The sequence below is a fragment of the Oncorhynchus mykiss genome, chromosome 7 (genome assembly GCF_057628025.1).
Source record: "Oncorhynchus mykiss isolate SJ-2025 chromosome 7, ASM5762802v1, whole genome shotgun sequence".
Taxonomy (NCBI): domain Eukaryota; kingdom Metazoa; phylum Chordata; class Actinopteri; order Salmoniformes; family Salmonidae; genus Oncorhynchus; species Oncorhynchus mykiss.
In genome coordinates, this window is record NC_143028.1 from 16,509,838 (window position 1) to 16,520,864 (window position 11,027).

At 41.8% G+C, this 11,027-nt stretch overlaps 1 long non-coding RNA gene across 1 annotated transcript; it reads right to left on the reverse strand.

The window, feature by feature from the left end:
* Window positions 1-3,994: 3,994 nt before the first annotated feature.
* LOC149982331 (uncharacterized) lies at window positions 3,995-9,500 on the reverse strand. The gene is made up of 2 exons (XR_016497518.1): window positions 9,002-9,500; window positions 3,995-5,861 (listed from the first exon to the last, which is right to left on the reverse strand). It is a non-coding gene; the product is annotated as an uncharacterized LOC149982331 (long non-coding RNA).
* Window positions 9,501-11,027: the final 1,527 nt, after the last annotated feature.

Here is an 11,027-nt window from a genome sequence, read left to right on the forward strand (position 1 = left end):
GGTGAGTATTTCCATTTGCTGTACCAGATGGGCCGGTCTAGCCAAACCAACTAAGGCTCAAGGTTTAGGGAAAAGTTGTGTAAAGTTTCACCATTGTTTAATATTAGGTGATTGACCTGTATCCAAGCTGCCCATACGATGTTAGTGTATCAGCCAATTAAAATATACATGTTTTAATTATAATGTTTTATTTAAAACATATTAGACTAGTTTGTATGTGTAGGATATGGTATGTGTAGATAGGCCTTAACATTAAGAAATAATTGCATAATAATAACATTACATTTAGATAAATGAATAAACTGGAGTCATTCTGTGAGCTGAAATGTATGCAATTTATTTATCCTCAATAGTAAACAACCAACGTCCTTGCCACCTGAATTCCAGCCCTTCTTATTACCTTGAAGTGCAGACACTGAAACGTGTGTAGCCCAATTTAACGATTCATTAAATGAATTACATGAACTATAACAAATATGATCATTAATGCCTATTTGGAGTATTGGAGCCAAGAAACCAAATCTGCCATAACAAGGTAATTACCCTAATGTATGCTATAGGTATTTAATCTTACTCTAATTTATTAATAATGTATTCATTTGGACAATCATATCAATCCACGGCATGTTGTCTAGCCCAAATCTCTAGAGCACCTGTGTTTGGATTATTTTTTTCGTTGCGCGGTTATTAATCAATCGAACTAACGATTTTGGACATTTGTAGAATATAGGTTTATTTCATTTCTAGAATTGATTCTAACAAAAAAAAAATGGATGATATCCATTGCTTCTTAGACCATTGAATTGTTTTATTTACATGGCAGAACTGTATTTATTGTGTACAGGCCTGGTGGTGATTGACACATTTTGAAAGGTCCTCTTCCAGTAATTGCCGTGATTGTTGCAGACAGCACAGCACGGGCCCTTTTCCTTTCTAACCATTCAGACTAGTTCCGGTTTAAAATTCAGTTAGTGTTTCAATACAAGCATATAGGTAGGCCTACGGTCTGTCACTTCATAACTCAGTCGTTAAAAATATGTTCATATATTAATAATGTGTGTGGTGAGACACCAATAGAGCATAACTGTGTTGTATTTAACCAATAGTCCAGTAGCAAGGCTGAATATGGTCATTTCATATAAAATAACGACATCTAGTGGAGCAATGGATAACTTGCAAGGACAAAGACATTTAGAGAGCTATCAACAGGCCTTCCTTAGGCATTTAGAGCCCCCGTAGCTTCCAGGTTTACAGTGCAGAACATTTTAAATCAAATACAATTTATTCTAAGTAACCCATCCATCATGGTAGAGATCGGCGCATTCTACAACCCACCGGGCAATTTTTAGAACTCATGGAGGCCATAGCAGTGCACTCTGTGTCCATGCCTGTTTTTAAAGGTTTGTTCACAAGTGCCAAGTGACATTCGCCTTGTTCTTGTGCCAGAAGATCGTAAAGGCAGGAATTTTAATGAGTATCTTAGCATCCTGTCATCAGAAGAAAATAAAACAAGAGAGAGGAGGGATAGAGGCCTTGGGAGGAAGAGGCAAAGAGGTGTCAGAGTTGGGTTGTGGTTGGTGGTTGCACAGTGAAGTTATTGTGAGATCATACTTGTGACATTTTTTCATATGATCTCACACAGTCCTAAATCAGCACCACCGCCTGCTGTATACCGACAGAGCCAATGAAGCCATTGTTGGGTGCAGCTGCGGGTTTTCAAAGTCCGTTGTTTTGTGTGTTTTAGCGTGTATTAGAAAACAATTTGAAAATGAGGATGGTGAGCAAAAGGGTTTCTTTCTAGCACTGCATAATAAATAAATAAACAATTATTTATTGTGAATGAAACATGATGAAATCAGTCTTTTTATCGGAAAATGTTCCGTTTTCGTTCTAATTTCCTGCCGTCCACCATGCTATTCCATATTACACCACATAGTGGCAGTAAGTCTCCTGTTGAGATATTCGTGACCATATTTCCATGTTTGAGTGCGTTACAACTGCTTCAGTATCTGCTCCTCTGTAGCTCAGTTGGAAGAGCATGGCTCTTGCAATGTCAGAAGTGGGTGCAATTGAAATGTATGCACCCGTTACTGTTTGTTGCTTTGGATAAAAGTGTCTGCCAAATGGAATATATTATTATACAGTGCCTTCATAAAGTATTCCGACCCGATGACTTTTTCCGCATTTTGTTATGTTACAGCCTTATTTTTTAAATTGATTAAATAAATAAAAATCCTCAGCAATCTATACACAATACCCCATAATGACAAAGCGAAAACAGGTTTTAAGATTTGTTTACAAATGCATATATATATAAAAAATACATAAATACCTTATTTATATAAATATTCAGACCCTTTGCTATGAGACTCGATATCGGTTTCCATTGATCATCGTTCAGATGTTTTTACAACTTGATTGGAGTCCACCTGTGGTAATTTCAATTGATTGGACATGATTTGGAAAGGCACACACATGTCCTACAGTTGACAGTGGATGTTGACAGTGCATGTCAGAGCAAAAACAAAGCCATGAGGTTGAAGAACTCCAAGACAGGATTGTATCGAGGCAGACATCTGGGGAAGGGTACTGAAACATTTCTGCAGCATTGAAGGACACCCAAGAACACATTGGCCTCCATCATTCTTCAATGGAAGAAGTTTGGAACCACCAAGACTCTTCCTAGAGCTGGCCGCCTGGCCAAACTGAGCAATCGGGAGGTGATCAAGGTGACCAAGAACCCGATGGTCACTCTGACAGAGCTCTAGAGTTCCTCTGTGGAAGAACCTTCCAGAAGAACAACCATATCTGCAGCACTCCACCAATCAGGCCTTTATGGTAGAGTGGCCAGACAGAAGCCACTCCTCAATAAAAAGCACATGACAGCCCGCTTGGAGTTTGCCAAAAGGCACCTACAGGACTCTCAGACCATAAGAAACAAGATTCTCTGGTCTCTTGAAACCAAGATTCAACACTTTGGCCTGAATGCCAAGTGTCACGTCTGGAGGAAACCTGGCATAATCCCTACGGTGAAGCATGGTGGTGGCAGTATCATGCTGTGGGGGTATTTTCCAGTGGCAGGGACTGGGATACAGATACAGGTGTGCCAAGCTTGTAGTGTCATACCCAAGAAGACTCGAGGCTGTAATCACTGCCAAATGTGCTTCAATAAAGTATTGAGTAAAGGGTCTGTATACTTATGTAAATGTGATATCTGTTTTTTGTTTTCAACAAATTAGCAAAAATCTCTAAAAACCTGTTTTTGCTTTGTCATTATGGGTAATTGTATGTAGATTGATGAGGAGAAAAAACAATTGAATCCATTTTAGAATAAGGCTGTAACGTAACAAGATATGGAACAAGTCAAGGGGTCTGAATACTTTCCGAATGCACTGTCTAGTGTTGGGTGGTCCTTTGCATGGGGGGGGATGTAAGTTTCCTTTAACAGTCAGCCTTCCAGATGGATGACAAACACTTTGGTATAAAACTCTTTAGTAATAAAATGCAATTGCAAACAGAGATTCACATACAGAGTACCTCAGTAGTCTATAGTAAACATCTGTGTGGCGAAACAGGAGACAACACTCTTCATACAACCTACCGTCAATCATATGTTAACATTGTTGCATTGGATTACATGCAAAGTATCTAAGATGATAAAAACATGTCTAGACTCTGGTTTTTCACTCAACTATCTTGGCCTTGAGCCTGCGTGACTTATCAGCAGCTGCAGGAAATTCTCAGCCTGAGAACTAAAGCAGTACATGTCCATTTACCCAGTACTTTTCCATCATTGCTTGTTGCTAGCATACAGAGGTTATCACATATACAGTTGAAGTCGGAAGTTTACATACACCTTAGCCAAATACGTTTAAACTCAGTTTTCCACAATTCCTGACATTTAATCCTAGTAAAAATTCCCTGTTTTAGGTCAGTTAGGATCACCACTTTATTTTAAGAATGTGAAATGTCAGAATAATAGTAGAGAGAATGATTTATTTCAGCTTTTATTTCTTTCATCACATTGCCAGTGGGTCAGATGTTTAAATACACTCAATTAGTATTTGGTAGCATTGTTTATGTACCACCTGCACTGAGAATGGCAAAAAGCAAAACGTTTGACCAACTCTCACTGGTTCATCCACACAGGGTTGTACAGAGACAGAGGACACTGAATCAAACAGCCTACCAGATGACACAAAGTGCTCATTGAAACAATTCAGCATTTCAGTTGTCATATATAGCAACAGAGTCCTTCTAAACACATTATTTTTTACCAGACATAGACTTAATAGCCTTCCAAAACCTTCTAGGGTCATTCAGGTTATCAGTGGTAACAGACATAAAATATTAAGACTTGGCCTTCCTGAGAAGAAAATAACTTGTTTTGTAACTGCCTAAAAATAAGCCAATCAGCATCAGAACATGATTTCCTTGCTTTAGCCCAGGCTAGATTACGGTCGTGAATAAAGACAGCTCAGAAGAAAACCATGGATTATCCCGCCCTTTAACCCTGAACCTGCAGAATGGGGCATGTTTGTTTACTATTTGGAAAAAAACATAATGAAAGAATTTCCAGGCAGTTTCCACATCAGGGATAAACTCAATCTAACTCCAGTCCAAATAAAACAATTAATGAAAGAAAGCCTGCTCATTAAAACACTTCAAATTTCTCTTACGAATAAAACGTGGGTTTGTCTTTGGAACCTTAGTATTTCTAACAGCAACAACAGCACAATGGTCACTTAAATCATTACAAAAAACACCATGGTGATATAGAACTTGTTTTACTGTGGATATAGATACTTTTGTACCCGTTTCCTCCAGCATCTTCACAAGGTCCTTTGCTGTTGTTCTGGGATTGATTTGCACTTTTCGCACAAAGTAAGTTCATCTCTAGGAGACAGAATGCGTCTCCTTCTTGAGCGGTATGACGGCTGCATGGTCCCATGGTCTTTATATTTGCGTACTATTGTTTGTACAGATGAACGTGGTACCTTCAGGCATTTGGAAATTACTCCCATGTGGAAATCTACAATTTATTTTCTGAGGTCTTGGCTGTTTTCGTTTGTTTTTCCCATGATGTCAAGCAAAGAGGCGCTGAGTTTGAAGGTAGGCCTTGAAATACATCCACAGGTATACCTCCAATTGACTCAAATTATGTCAATTAACCTATCAGAAGCTTCTACAGCCATGACATAATTTTCTGGAGTTTTCCAAGCTGTTTAAAGGCAGAGTCAACTTAGTGTATGTAAACTTCTGACCGACTGGAATTGTGATACAGTTATAAGTGAAATAATCTGTCTGTAAACAATTGTTGGAAAAATGACTTGTGTCATGAACAAAGTAGATGTCCTAACCGACTTGCCAAAACTATAGTTTGTTAACAAGAAATTTGTGGAGCGGTTGAAAAATGAGTTTTAATGACTCCAACTAAGTGTATGTAAACTTCCGACTTCAACTGTATACAGTAACCATGGCACTGGTGTTTATTTACAACATAACCTTGCTGATCATGTAAAACAGTTGGTTCTTCAGGGCTTTGGTCTTGCCCTTCATCTTTTTCAAGTCTTTGGTCTCGACTCACATCTGCTTCTGCCTCTTGTTTCAGGCTGTATCTGGCTCCATCATCTCCTGTGGGCTGAGAACCTTCTGGCAGTGGGGCAGGTGGTGTCAGCCGGACCTTTCCTGAACTCCGATATAACTCCGAACTGACCGATATTGGTGTTGCCATGGCTACCTTGAATGGCCCCATCCATCTTGGCTGGTCCCATTTTCTCTTGTGGACCCGGATTTTGACCCAGTCTCCAACCTCCACAGGCAGGTAGTCGGGGTCCTCACCTGGTACCTCCTGAGTTTTCCTAGTGTGAGAGTGGAGAGATCTGACAATAGTAGTTCGCTCTCATGTACTCCAAGTGTTCTACTTCAGCTAGAGTGAGGTCTATGTGTCTGTCAGTCATGGGTCTGTGTGCGAGAACATTCATGTATCTTCCTGTCAACATTTCATGTGGTGTACACCCAGGCCTTTATTAACACAACTGGGCATTTTCATTAACACCAGAGGTACACAATCCACCCAAGATTTCTTGGTGGAGTGGCATGTCTTAGCTAACCCTTGTTTAATGGATTGGTTAGCTCTCTCCGCAACCCCATTACTCTGAGGGTGGTAGATGGACACAAACTTCTGGTCCACTCCCATCATTATGGCTACCTGCTTCACTACATCACCAGTGAATTGAGTACCATTGTCTGCAGATAAAACCTCTTGAACACCAAATCTAGGTATTATCTCCCTCACTAGTAGCTTTGCTACTGTCTCAGCATCACAGTGTGTGGTGGGAAATGCCTCCACCCACCTTGTGAACCTGTCAGTAAGGACTAAACAGTACCTTTTCCTTTCTTATCTTTCTGTAAGATCTATAAAATCCATGGCAAGATGGACAAATGGTCCTCTTAGCGAAGGGAAATGACCTGGTTTCAGAGGTGCTCCTTTGGCAATGTTAAATTGCACGTAGCACATCGAAACAGAAACTGTTTCACATGCTGAGTCAAATTTGGACAAAACCAATCCAAAGAAATTGCCTCCATCATATCCCCCCTTGACAAATGGGCCACACCATGGGCCACCTGGCAAACAAAGGAGACAAGACAAGCAAGCAGACACGGTCCGCCAGACAGAGTCCATCTCCAAGCCTTAGAAACGGGGTCAAGTTTACAACCCCGCTGTTGCCATACCAAATGAGGACCAACATCCAAAGCCTGTTCAGATGCCAAATCATCGGTGTCTTTCCCAACATGGAGGGCTATGGCAATTTGAGGTAGCCAATTTAGCAGCCTCATCTGCCATGGCGTTACCCATATTCACAAAATCTTTCCCCCCAGTGTGAGCAGCAACCTACACAATAGCCAAAGCAGAGGGCCGCATCATAGCCTCCAAGAGATCTAAAACCACAGTTCTATTATGAATAGGACTTCCACAAGCATTGTTAAAACCCCCACTCCTCCAGACACCACACCAGGAGAGACAAACCCCTATTGCATATGCAGAACCAGAGAAAATTGTAACCCTTTTCCCTTCTCCCGTTTTACAGGCAGTGGTTAGTGCCAAAAGTTCAGCTTGTTGAGCTGAGAAAGTATCTGGTAATGGTTGTTGTATGTGAGTGGGCCTATCAATTATCACAATACCAAACCCTGCATGTTTCTTCCCTGTAGTTTGATCTATATATGCAGAACCGTCAACGAAAAGCTCTAAGTCAGCATCAGTCAGGGCAGTGTCAGAGGTCAGGCTCACCCTTCATTGGTGTGGGACCCACTGTCTCCACACTGCCTTTGGTTGAAGCTGTCATGGTGCCCCGTGGTTTAGGATGATATACCCAACTCAATTCTAACCCCGTATACGGGTAGTAGAACCTAACATAGGATGACATACCCAACGCAGTTCCATACCCGTATACGGGTAGTAGAACCTAACATAGGATGACATACCCAACGCAGTTCCATACCCGTATACGGGTAGTAGAACCTAACATAGGATGATATACCCAACGCAATTCTAACCCCGTATACGGGTAGTAGAACCTAACATAGGATGACATACCCAACGCAATTCTAACCCCGTATACGGGTAGTAGAACCTAACATAGGATGACATACCCAACGCAGTTCCATACCCGTATACGGGTAGTAGAACCTAACATAGGATGACATACCCAACGCAATTCTAACCCCGTATACGGGTAGTAGAACCTAACATAGGATGATATACCCAACGCAATTCTAACCCCGTATACGGGTAGTAGAACCTAACATAGGATGATATACCCAACGCAATTCTAACCCCGTATACGGGTAGTAGAACCTAACATAGGATGATATACCCAACGCAATTCTAACCCCGTATACGGGTAGTAGAACCTAACATAGGATGACATACCCAACGCAGTTCCATACCCGTATACGGGTAGTAGGACCTAACATAGGATGATATACCCAACGCAGTTCTAACCCCTCTTCTCCTTTAGTTCCACTACATTTATTCACTAACCACGCTACTGTAAATGGTTCCACATATGTGTGGTGTGGTAAATAGCCACAATTGGTTTCAATTGGTTGTATTTTAACTTCAGTACGAGGGGTCTCTCTGTCTCCTCTCTTGTGGATGTCATGGAAGAGTAAACTCACATGTCTTTCCCAATACGCAATTCGCAAATGTATCCCTTCTTGTACTAATCTTAGAGACTTGTTGTCTATACCAGTCTAGATCTATTTAAGTACATAGAAATTCTTGATATTGACAAGTATATATCCATTCACTGTTATCAAATGCACTAAACTCACACAACAATTGTCCCACAACAAACCTATAATCCCACCAATTATAAATATATCAAAACAAAACCAGTGTCTTCCCTCAGGTAAGAACACCATACATAAAACTAGTGTCTTCCCTCAGGTAAGAACACCATACATAAAACTAGTGTCTTCCCTCAGGTAAGAACACCATACATAAAACTAGTGTCTTCCCTCAGGTAAGAACACCATACATAAAACTAGTGTCTTCCCTCAGGTAAGAACACCATACATAAAACTAGTGTCTTCCCTCAGGTAAGAACACCATACATAAAACTAGTGTCTTCCCTCAGGTAAGAACACCATACATAAAACTAGTGTCTTCCCTCAGGTAAGAACACCATGCGCATAGAACACTTTCAATCACTTGTCACCCAGTACCTCAGTACTGACTTGGTTCATCCTAATCTACAACCAAGTTCCTCACACAAGGTTCCATTAGACCCCCAGGAATGTCTAACTATTACACCTGGGGTTCCGTGTCATTTATCACATATACATCCTATATGGGCGTGTACATAAATGTAGGTATCGACTGTTCCTGTAATTATCAACCCCATGAGTGAGGTGCCACTTACGTACTGGAACGAGTCATCAACCACACGATGCTTTTTCTCATTTCAGACTTCTGGTTTTACAGGCGTCTGCTTACCTTATAATTTGCTGCGCTGCACAGCGGGACGAAGATCATCCAGACGCGGTGGTCACTCTCTCCTGGCGAGCTCGCCAAATGTTGGGGGGTCCTTTGCATGGGGGGAGGGGGTGGGGGTAAGTTTCCTTTAACAATCAGTCTTCCAGATAGATGACACAGACACAGGAACCTTGGTATAAAACGCTTTAGTAATAAAATGCAATTGCAGACGGAGATTCGCATACAGAGTACATCAGTAGTCTGTCGTAAACATCTGTGTGGTGAAACAGGAGACCGCACTCTTTATGCAACCTGCCGTCAATCATATCTTAACGTTGTTGCATTGGATTACATACAACGTATCTACGATGAGAAAAGCATGTCTAGACTGTGGTTTCTCACTCTACTATCTCGGCCTTGAGCCCGCGTGACTTATCAGAGGCTGCAGGCAATTCTCAGCCTGAGAAGTAAAGCAGCACATGTCCATTTACCCAGTACTTTTCCATCATTGCGCATTGCAAGCATACAAAAGGTTATCACACATATACATAATAATCATGGCACTGGTGTAGCCCCACACCTGACCCCCCAGGGTAACCCCCGACACTATTATGGTAGCCTAGAGTGATCGTTTTTGGAGGCCATGGTGAGAGGGTGAAAGGGTTAGATGAGCTATCTTAGTAATGCAGCAGGAATCCAGACAGGCTATTATAAGATCTGTGAAATGAATAGTCCCTGAAATCCTTTCGTAAGTCTCCGTCTAGTGGTATTACAATCCCTCACGGTACACAGAGAAAGGACACTAATGGCAATAGGTGTACAGCGCGGTGAAGATAATGTACGGGTTGATGTTAATTGAACGACATAATTTCAAAGTGGATCTTCGATAGCTAAGGCTATTCAGAAGATAACTTTAGTCCTTTAAACACGTTCACTAAATGTTCCAGTTCACATAGAAAAATGGCAATCAAATGAAATAAAGGTGGATCTGTGATCAAAGAGGTAAATCTGTAATGAATCTTGGCTAATTTACCTGATGGATGGGTAGAGTTTAGCCTTCAGTAACCTTAGAACTTGAACACATGCTAGATGACCTCTGACCTTTAATATCCGCAGAGGTTTCTTTGTGCCCCTAAAAGACACACACACGCACACACGCCGTGGCCCGAGTGTGTTTTGTATCAGATATGCTGCCTGGCCAGGTTGCATGAATAACACCCTGTCTTACTTGACCCCACGTGACCTGTACATTTTCCATGGTAATTGATTAAGAGCCCAGACTCAGCCATGTTTGTTATGAGTGAGCCACACTGTTGACCTTCACGCTGGCACAGGATTGAGATTGATCCACCGTGCAGCAGACCCACAGCACAGCACCATTTGATTGTGTGGTATCATTTCACCAGGGTGGGATGACGTTACGTCACTGTGAAAACAAGATACAGAATAGGGAAATCTGCTGAATTGGGTACCTTCTTTGACGGGGTTCAAAGACACAAGGAATGAATGCATCCTTCATAGTCCAGTTTACTTAGTTCTGTTCCGTCCTCTTTTGTAAAGTAGAATGCAATTAGTACCCTTTCATTATATATTTTGTATTAGATCATTACGCTCAGATGACTAACGCACGAAACGCACAGAAATCTCAACTTAGATTTATTCTTACAAAACTTCCAGATCAGGGTGTTCAGCAACGAAGATAAAAAAATGACGCATTGGTGTCCTCAGGGGTGTGAAAGGAGTATGCCCTCCTCTGCCATCATTTATTCAGCTTCCTGCCAGCCCTACAGTTCCCACAGATCACAGAGAGCACTCTCTGTTTTCCCCCTGAGTGTGTCGGCTGGCGCCACGCCAGGACGGGCTGAGCTGCTACTCTGAGGGACGAGGACAAGGGACGGCAGGCCCAGCCCAGTGAGACCAGAGACAATGGGCGGTGACACACCGACTGACTGACTCAGCCTGGCTGGCCTGGGCTCTGTCACACACACGCTCTGTCTCCTCTCCTTCTGTCTTCTCTTTCAGCCTGCTAGACCAGGTGGAGGCTGCA